Source organism: Trichechus manatus, unplaced genomic scaffold (genome assembly GCF_000243295.1).
Source record: "Trichechus manatus latirostris isolate Lorelei unplaced genomic scaffold, TriManLat1.0 scaffold00042, whole genome shotgun sequence".
In the NCBI taxonomy this organism is placed as follows: Eukaryota; Metazoa; Chordata; class Mammalia; order Sirenia; family Trichechidae; genus Trichechus; species Trichechus manatus.
The window spans coordinates 2,745,873-2,756,291 of NW_004443978.1; the positions used below are offsets into that span (position 1 = coordinate 2,745,873).

General features: G+C 41.0%; 1 pseudogene; it reads right to left on the bottom strand.

Moving 5' to 3' along the window:
• Nucleotides 1–5,632: 5,632 nt before the first annotated feature.
• Nucleotides 5,633–7,142, bottom strand: LOC101351411 (protein timeless homolog; annotated as a pseudogene).
• Between the last annotated feature and the right edge of the window lie 3,277 nt (nt 7,143–10,419).

Here is a 10,419-nt window from a genome sequence, read left to right on the forward strand (position 1 = left end):
ACTGTCTGTTTATTTCCTTTGCCCATTTTTAATTAGATCATTTGTCATTTTGTTGTAGAGGTGTTGGCTTTTCTTCTAGATTTTAGAGATTAGACCTTTGTATGACTTGTAATGACCAAAAATTTTTTCCTAGTCCATATGTTCTCTTTTTACTTTTTTGGTGAAGTCTTTTGACAAGCATAAGTGTTTAATTTTTAGAAGATCTCAGTTATCTAGCTTATCTTCTGAAGTTTGCACGTTGTTGGTTATGGTTTGTATCCTGTTAATGCCATGTATTAGGGCCACTATCATTGATCCTATTTTTTCTTCTATGAACTGTATATTTTTTGGCTTTATATTTAGGTCTTTGATCAATTTTGAATTAGTTTTTGTATATGGTGTGAGGTATGGGTCCTGTTTCATTATTTTCCAGATAGTCATCCAGTTTTGCCAGCACCATTTGTTAAAAAGACTGTTGTCCATTTGATAGATTCTGGGCCCTTGTCAAAGATCAGGTGACCATAGCTGCATGGATTTACTTCTGGGTTCTCCATTCTGTTCTGTTGGTCAAAGTATCTGTCATTGTACCAGTACCAGGCTGTTTTGACTACTGTAGCTGTATAGTGGGTTCTGAGGTCAGGTATTGTGAGTCCTCTTACTTTATTCTTCTTCTTCAATAGTGCTTTACATATCTGGGGCTTCTTCCCTTTCCATATTAAGCTAATGATTAGTTTTTCCAACTCTTTAAAGAATGTTGTTGGTATTTGGATCGGGATTGCATTGTATTTGTAAATTGCTTTGGGTAGAATTGTCATTGTCACAATGTTGAATCTACCTATCCATGAGCTTGGTATGTTTTTCCATTTATGTTGATTTCTTTTGGTTTCTTGCAGTAGTGTTTTGTAGTTTTCTTTGTATACTTCTTTTACATCCCTGGCTAGATTTATTCCTAAGTATTTTATTTTTTAGGGGCTATTATAAATGGTATTACTTTCCTGATTTCCTTTTCATCATTCTCTTTATTGGTGTATAGGAATCCAACTGAGTTTTGTATGTTTATCTTGTATCCTGTTACTCTGCTGAATCTTTCTATTAGTTCCAGTAATTTTCTTGTGGAGTCTTTTGGGTTTTCTATGTATAGTATCATATCATCTGTTCTGATGTTGTTGTCATTTACAGGTTAACCTCTCTGGTTCCCTGTTGTAAGTTTTTTTGGTTTTGGGTAGTCCTTAAGAGTTCATTTCCTAGGTTAGTATCTGGCTAGTACAATCTTGCAACCTAGATTTGGCCTGTGGTCTGATGTTGTTTGTTCTCAGATTGAAGGACTCACTTTAATAATTCTTGGAAATTTGGTTTGGTTTTTCCACAGTCCTTTAATTTCTGTTTATCTGGAAATGTCTTGATTTCCCCATCATATATGAACAAGAGTTTTGCATGATACATTATTCCTGGCTACCATTATTTTCCTTCCAAGGTTTTATATATGTCATCCCATTTCCTTCTTGCCTGCATGGTTTCTGCTGAATAATCCGACCTTAGCTTATTCTTTCTCCTCTGTATGAGACTTTTTGTGTTTCTTGAGCTGCTCTCAGGATTCTTTGTTTGTCTTTGGTTTTAGTGAGTATGATTATGATATGTCTTGGTAATTTTCTTTTTGGGTCTATCCTATATGGGGTTCGTTGACCTTCTTGGATGGTCAGCTTTTCATCTTTCATGATACTGGCGAAGTTTTCTGTCAGCAGTTATTCAATGATCCTCTTTGTGATTTCTGTTTTCTCCCCTTGTTCTGGAACTCCAGTCACTCTCAAATTTTTGCTTTTGATTTTATCCCACATAATTCTCAATGTTTCTTCATTTTTCTTTTTTCTGCTTTTTCAAGCAGAGTTGTATCTAAGAGTTTGTCTTCAATTTCTCTGATCCGTCTTCCATTGTTTCAAACCTGCTCCTCAGCCCTTCTATGACACTGTCCATTTCTGAAACCTTGTTGTTTGTTTTTTGGATTTCTATTAATTGTTTTTATATGATTTCTAGTTGTGAATTTATTTTAGCATTTTGTTCTTGTGTTGTTTTCTTGAATTCTCCCATTTTTTGTCTGTATTTTCCATGAATTTGTCTTCCTTTTCCATGAATTTGTCTTTTTTTTCTTACTTTTGTCTGCTTTTTGCTTCAACTCTTGGATAACTCTGAATATTAGAGATCTGAATTCCCTGTCAAGTAGTTCTAGTGCTCTTTATTCTATTGAAAAGTCATCTGGTGTTTTATTTTGGACACCTACTAAAACCATCTTTTTTTTAATATGTTTTGATATTGTCTGCCATCTTCAGGACATTCAGTAGTTACTTTCCTCATTTATTGATTATAGATTTGTTTTTCTTGTCCTGCTTTTTGTTTTATTTGGTTATGTCTGAGCAGGCGGGCTGTGTGTTCCTTGTTATTTGCTCATCTGTGGGCACAATACTTTTCACCTTCTTCTCCAATGGGCAGTGCAAGTCACTCAGGTATGGTACAGCAGTGCAGGTCCAGCTGAATGGGAGTTGCTGGGATAGGTTGTTTGTGGCATGCACTAGGGCCAACATGGCAGACAAGGATCAGTGCAGGGCAGATTCTGGCAGGCCATACCTGTGCTGTTTGGGATTCTGTTGTTCAGTGCATGGTGCAGGTAGTCAGGAAGGGGGGAACCGTGATGTGTGGGGCTAAGACGGTTATGGGAAAGAGGAGAAAAAGAGAGAAAAACATAGTCTAACACATACAAACAATAAATAGTGCTAAGGGAGTTTGCCGTTGGAGTGGAGAGATGAGAGACTGAGAAATGCAGAAAAACTAAAAGAAAAAACGTAGAAGAAAAAGATGAATAAATAAAAATTAGAAAAAGGAAAAGATCCCAGGTATCCCACGAGTGCAGCTTCGAGAAGTGGGGAAGTTGCTCTCAGGCCGTGAAGTACAGCCTGGCTAGAAGGTGTAGAGGTGTCACACAGCATCAGGTATTCTGCAGACAGGAAGAGAAGGTAAGTATAGAGAGATGAGAAATTGAGAAATGAAGAAAGACAAAAAGGGAAAAAAAGAGAAAAGAAAATAAACACCAAAAAAAAAAAAAAAAAAACAAGAAAAAAATGCCCCTAGGGATCCCACTGCACAGCACGCAGACTGAGAGTAGCTTCTAAGCAGCACAGTACTGCCCGGCTAGAATGGGCTCCCAAGCTGAGAAAAGAAAAAGAAAACAAACAAATGAATCTAAACAGAACAAATGAAAACAAACAATCGAAAGCCCCAGGGATCCCACCAGTGTGGCGCAACAGGCTGGGAAGCAGTTCCACAGTTGAGCGGTGTTTCACAGCCTTTCAGGAAGAAACAAAGATGGAACACAGAGCCAGGATTTTGAAAGAAAGGAGGGGGAGGTGTTGAGAGGTGTGGAAGGAACCAAAAAAAGTTGAAAAAAGCAACGCAAGCAACCAACAAATGCCACTCAGGGAGCAGGCCTGTGCAGGCGGGAGGAATCCAAGTTGCATAGGGGTGAAGCTTGTGCTTCCCAGCCAAGAAACTGTGGCTGCAGGAAGCAGAGGAGGCCAGTGGGGTGAAGAAGGGTGGGGGGTGGGAAAGCGTATATCACTGGTTACCAGGTGTTCTGTCTTCTGCTGGAAACTTCGTGAAGCTGCTTTCCCATACTCCCTGTTTACCAATCTCTGACAGTAGTCCAAGATGGTGGATCCATGCTGCATTAGCTGATAGGGGACCTCTGTGTGTATCTCTCTTCACTGTCCGTTCCCTGTCAGTTTCTTATTCCATTTGGTGCTTGGCTGAGTGCTTTATCTCTTCATTTGATGCTTAAGGTTTCAGGACTGACTTTTGTCTCTGTTTTACTTAGTTTTTTGGATCTTTGCTGTGGAGGGAAAGCATGGTGCTTCTATCTATAGCACCAAGTTACTGAAAATGTTCCTTTTTTGTAAATGGGATGCTTATTAATTTATTTTTGCCCCCAAAACTAATACAGATTCTGAGATTACAGTGATAAAGGAAACAGAAAAAAACACTAAGTGGTAAATAAATACATTAAATAATTTCAAATGATACTGAGTGTTATTAAGGATATGAAGAGATTGTTGTAACAGTAACAGAGGAACCATTCAGTGTAAAGATTTTACTCAAGACATGAATAATGAGAAGAAACCCATTATGTAATGGCACTGGGAGGAAGAATGTTCCAGATGTAGGAAATATCAAGGACAAAGCTGCAAAGCATGAATGAGCTTGGCATATGAGAAGAACAGAGGAGGCAGTGTGACTGAAGCATGAGGAGCAAGGGGAGAAGGGAATGGATGAGAATGAAGAGATGGGCAGAGTTGGGTACCAACAGAAGCCAGAGTGGGCAATTTGACTCTACTCTAATCACAGTAGAAAATTTCCGGCGTGTTTCAAATGGAACATCAATATTCAGTCCCATTTGAAAAGCATATACTTGCTGCTGGATAAGGAATGGATGTGGCGGGGAGAGGTCTTGGTGTTTGCTGTAAGTTTCCCCCCCCCCCCACAGATAAACTACATAAGGAATTTCTCCTAGGTTCCAGAATGAGAAATACCTTGGGTTTTTATAAAATTCAAGACTACTTTCTTTCTTTCTTTCTTTTTTCAAGGTGTCAGTCAGGGTTCTCTAGAGAAGCAAAACCAGTAAAGTGTATAAATATATATAGAGAGATTTATATCAAAGAAATAGCTCATGTAATTGTAGAGGCTGGAATGTCCCAAGTCCTTGGATTAGGATAGAGGTTTCTCCTGATTCACGTAGCCACAGGGGCTGGGAACACAAGATCAGCAGGTTGGAAAGCAGGACTCTGCTCACAGGCTGTGAAGATCAACACATCCCAGGATCGGCAGATAAGCTGATAGCTCAAGTCCCAAGAACCAGAGGTCAGACAACAGAAGGCAGATGCAGGATCCAGAGTGAGCAAAAAGTCAGAAGTCTGCTTATATTCAGATGTAGGCACAAGGAACTCCCTTTCAGCTGATTGGCTACTCACAGCATATTCAATCATGGGTTTGATCACATATAAACACTGAGAAAATCATGGCCCAGCCAAGTTGACACACAATTTTAACCATCACACAAGGTTAGCAACTTTTGATTTTACTTTTTTAATTCAATGCACACCACAAAAAAATATTAATAAGCTGGAGATTACCACATTCCAACCTCACATCAACTGTAAGAAATAAGCTAAATCTAGTGTCTAGGGCATGATCATAGGAAAGAAAATGAACATGCAGACATTTGGTGTTTCTTAAAAATGGGGCAAAATTCACACCTATCATATGTCGTAAACTTTCTGTCTGTGACCCACCTCCAGCAAAAAGTCAAAAGGAAAAAATCAATAAGGGGGTCCAGGGAGCCTTCTATATTTCACTCCTCTCATTAGCTCAGGGGTTCTAATCATCACCAGTATATATAGAGAAGGGGAATATGTCTCCAGGACATACTGATAAAACTGAGAGAAGCAAAAAGTGGGTGAAGAGAAGTCCAACATTATTACCTGAAATTCCTGGGCCCTAAATCTATTGCTTCGGTCCAGTAAGAATTTTTGATTCCAGTATGACCCTCCTAATTCTGACTTAAATTCAGAATCTATAAACAAACCTGTCTCTATCCCTGGGCTCTGGCTCTTCAGTCGTTCTTATCTTCATTTTCAATGTGAACCCGTTCATTTTGGATTCCTGGAGCTGCCAACTCTGGCGCTTTTCTCCTGCCCTCATCTTCCTCCTGTTCCTCATCACTATTTTCTAGTAGTTGTTGCTTCTTGGGTACTACTTCAACTGTTCTTTCCCACCAGTAGCCCGTTCCTCCCCTGGGAATGCCAAGTCTGCTTACTTTTTAGGGGATGACAGGAGGACCGTCAGGGCTGGTGCTCAGTTCTCCTCATCATGACCTTGCTCTCCAGGGACTTCAAGTTCTAGCTCTGGTTGCAGCTTTTCCTCCTCTTCTCATTAACAAAGAAACTGCTACTCTCCAGAGATAACTTGGGACTCAGTTTGGCGGGAATTCGCCAGAAAATTTCCTGCCCTGAGGCAGGGGGGTCAATCCCTAACTTTCACAATAGCTACTAAAACTGTTCATTTTCCATTGCTTCCTCATTTTCTTCCATCAGAGGCAGCAATAGAACTGACGGGAGCAGCCATCCTCTTCCCGATCATCTGTTACTTGAATCAGGTAGTTCTGGAGCCATAGAAGGGGAGCAGAAAAGCCTTCCTGATACAGGTTTTGCCCAAGGTTTTCAGTTAGGAAGGCTGAGCTGCTCTGGGTTTGATCTGCTCCCGAGGTCTCCTCTTCTTCTTCTTCACTCTTTTCCTCTTGCAGATTCTCCTCTTCTTCCATATCTTCCTGGCAAAAATCTTTCAGACACTCCTCTCCTTTGAGCAAGCTGGAGGTGCTAACTTCTTCCACATCTCCTGCCACTCAGTCACCACTCAATCACCATCAACTTATCCACTATTCGGGCCTATGAGCGTTTGTCAGTGATGTTTTTCATGATATGACCAAGGACATCATCGGAGTCCTTGAATTCTTCAAAAAGCCATTGCAGCTACAGCTCCTAGTCTTCTGTCCATAGTACAATATGGATTTCTTTCCTTTGGAAGTCCTTTACCCTGTCAGGCAGTCTCAGCCATACAAGATTGTACATCACCTGCTTGTGTGTTCAAGTAGCAGTAGTGAGGTGTGCCAAGATGGCGTCCAGCAGATCCTGAATTTCCACAACCTGACGGGTGAGGTACAGTTCCCAAAGCGGTACCTCCTCCTCTGAGTTCCACATAGGGGATCTTCAACTAGAAGATCCACCATCCAGGGAACCATAGCCCTCGATCATCTCTCAAATCACAGAGGTGGTTCTTCCAGAACAGCAGCTCTACAAACAAAACTTGTGGTTAACTACAGTCAATGCAAAGAACTTGGCCAAGATGTACTTGGCAAAATTCACTAGCTCTTTGTAGGTCCCAGAGTTAGGGTAACTATCCAGACGACTGAAGAGGCAGAAGAGTGAGAGCTGGAAAAGCATGGCTTCCGTTTTGAGGTCATGGGCAGCTGATGCAGCATCTTCACAACACAATGGTTAGTGTGGGCACTATTCTGCTTGTAGTTCCGCAGCAGCAGTACATAGGCTCGGACCACGGTTCAACATGTAAAGTGTCTCAGGTAGTTCAAAAAATTAAATATTTTCTCTAATACTTTGACCACTTGCAACAACTCCTCTTCTTCCTCTTCCTCATCTGCCTCTAATTCCTCTGGCTCCTGCTGCCAGGGAAGTGAAGCAGAGCAGATTTGTTTCAGCAACTGGATCTCTTCCTCTGTGGAAAAGTCTTGACAACCAAACACATCTCCTTCTTACTACACCTCCTGGGGAAGACCTCAGGAGGCTCAGGGCATAGGGGGAGCCTGGCCAGCCAGGAGACAGTCTCGGATCTGCCCCATGGATTCTTCCCATTGCTCTTCCACTGGCACCTCTGGGACCGCATCAAAAGGAAGCATGGAATCCGAACTGGGTTCAGACAAGTCTGCTTTATTGGGAGAAATATCCCAGGAGTCACTAGGGTGTGCCAAACTCACAATAATCTTCTTCCCAAATACATCCTCCTGGGTCACCAGGCCACTCCATGAGCTCAGAGTGTATTTCCTTACACCTGGAGGAAGTAAGCCCACCCTTAACACCTGTAGTGCTTCAGGCCAGAGCATGATGAAGGCCTTCATGCCATGTGCCAGACATTTAGAAGTTATAAATTAGAATAACAAACGGCTCAGTAAGCTATATATTAACTACCTTCTTTATTGGCTACATCTTTATAACAACAAATTAGAAAAATTTCTATAAAGCTACAGTTTTTATATGATTAAAGTTAACAATATACCAAAAAATGACTGAATTCAATTTTATTGCACTTCTGAGTGTCTGTTTATGGGCAATGACAATTTAGACAATTTAAAAAAAAAAACACATGATTCATACCCTATTACCTATTTAATCCATAAAATTTATTTTTCTTGCCTCACTTCAGCAAAATCATGAATAGTCTTGTTTATAATTTTACCACATAATTTGTGTTTCATTCGTGTATGTTGTTAGTTGCTGTCAAGTTGGCTCTTACTCATGGCAACCCCATGTGTGCAGAGTAGATCTGCATTCCATGGGGTTTCTGAGGCATCTCTGGAAGAAAGGAATGGTGATCTGCTCCCAAAAGGTCACAATCTTTGTTTTGTTTTCTCAAGTATTTATAAATTAGGAGTTACGGGCAACGTGGCGCTATAGTCAGAAGGACCACGTTGTCCCTCTGCAGCAAAGATCAGAAAAAACAAAGTCAAACAGAGTCACACATCAGTCCTGAAACCCTAACCATCAAATGAAGATGTAAAGAACTCAACCAAGCACCGAATGGAATAAGAAACTGACCAAGAACAAAAAGCAAGGAGCTCTCAGCTACCACAGCACGGATCTACCATCTTCAACTCCTATCAGAGATCAGCGAACAGGGTGTACGAGAAAGCAGCTTCACAGAGCTTCCAGCAGGAGACAGAATGACCAGTAACCAGGAATATATCCTTTCCCACTCCCCACCCTTGTTCACCCCCACTCGGCCTCCTCTGCTTCCTGCAGCCACAGTCTCTTGGCTGGGAAGCACCAGATTCAACCCAGTGTCGCTTGGATTCCACCCACCCTCACTGGTCGGCTCACGGAGTGCCATTTGTTGGCTGTTGGTGTTGCTTTTTTCTGCTTCTTTAGATTTCTTCCTTACCTCTCATCACCTCTTCCTCCTTTCTCTCAAATACGTGGCTCCATGAACCATTTTTGCTTCTTCCTGAAAGGCTGCAAAACACCACTTGACTGTGAAACTGCTTCCAGGCCTGTGCAGCCAAGCTGGTGGGACCCCCGGGGTTTTTGTTTATTGGTTTGCTCTGATTTGTTCTGTTGTGGTTTGTTTGTTTGTTTCCATTTTCTTTTCTTGGCTTGGGAGCCCCTTCTAGACGGGCAGTACAGCGAAGCTTGGAAGCTACTCCCTTACTCTGCCCAGATGCACAAGAACATCCCTGGGGGCATTTCTTTTTTTCTTGTTTTTTTGTTTGTTTTGTTTTCTTCTCTCTCTTATTTGCTTTTTGTCTTTCTTCATTTCCAGTTTCTCAATTTATTCATTTTTTTCTTTTACCCTTTTTTTTATTTTTGTTTATCCCCATTTCTCAGTCTCTCATCTCTCCACTCCAATAGCAAGCTCCCTTAGCATTCTTTTTCGTTTGTGTGTATGTTTTTGTCTCCTGTTCCTCTCTCCTCTCTCTCTTCTTTCCCATACCCATCTTAGCTCCACACATCACAATCTACCCCGTCTTTCCTGCCTACCTGCACTGTGCACTGAACATCACACTCCAAAGCAGCACAAGCACAGCCTACTGGAACCTGCCCAGCACTGATTCTTTGTCCACATGGTCAGCTCTGGTACATGCCACAAATAACCCATCCCAGCAACTCCCTTCAGCTGGTCATACCCTGCTGTACCCTCCCTGAGTGACTGACCCTGCCCATTGGAGAAGGTGAAAAGTGTCATGCCCACAGATGACCAAACAACAAAGAACGTGCAGCCTCCTTGCTCAGACAGAACCAAATAAAACCAAAAAGCAGGACAAAACAAACAAATCTAAAATCAATAAACGAGGAAAATAACCACTGAATGCCCTGAAGACAGCAGACAAAATCAAAACATTTACAAAAATGGAACAGGATGGTTCCAGTAGGTGTCCAAAATAAACACCAGATGACTTTCCAGTAAAAGAAAACGCACTAGACCTAACTAATAGGCAATTCAAATCTCTAATATTCAGAATTCTCCAAGATTTGAAGCAAATAGCTGACAAAAATGAGGAAAAAATAGACAAATTCATGGAAAAGGCAGACAAATTCACGGAAAATACAGGCAAAAAAAAATGGAAGAATTCAAGAAAATAATACATGAACAAAATACTAAAATAAATTCACAAGTAGAAATCACACAAAAACAAAAATCAGAAATCCAAAAGATAAAAAACAAGATTTCAGAAATGGACAGTGTCATAGAAGGGCTGAGGAGGAGGTTTAAAATGATGGAAGATAGGATTTGCAAAATTGAAGACAAACACTTGGATACAACACTGTTTGAGGAAAAATTGAAAAAAGAAAGAAGAAAAATGAAGAAACCCTGAGAATTATGTGGGATACAATCAAAAGCAAAAATCCGCGAGTGATCGGAGATCTAGAATGGGGGAGAGAACAGAAAACAAAGAGAGGATCGGTGAAGAACTGCTGACAGAAAACTTCCTCAATATCATGAAAGATGCAAAGCTGACCATCCAAGAAGCTCAAAGAACCCCATATAGGATAGACCCCAAAAGAAAATCACCAAGGCATATCATAATCACACTTACTAAAACTAAAGACAAAC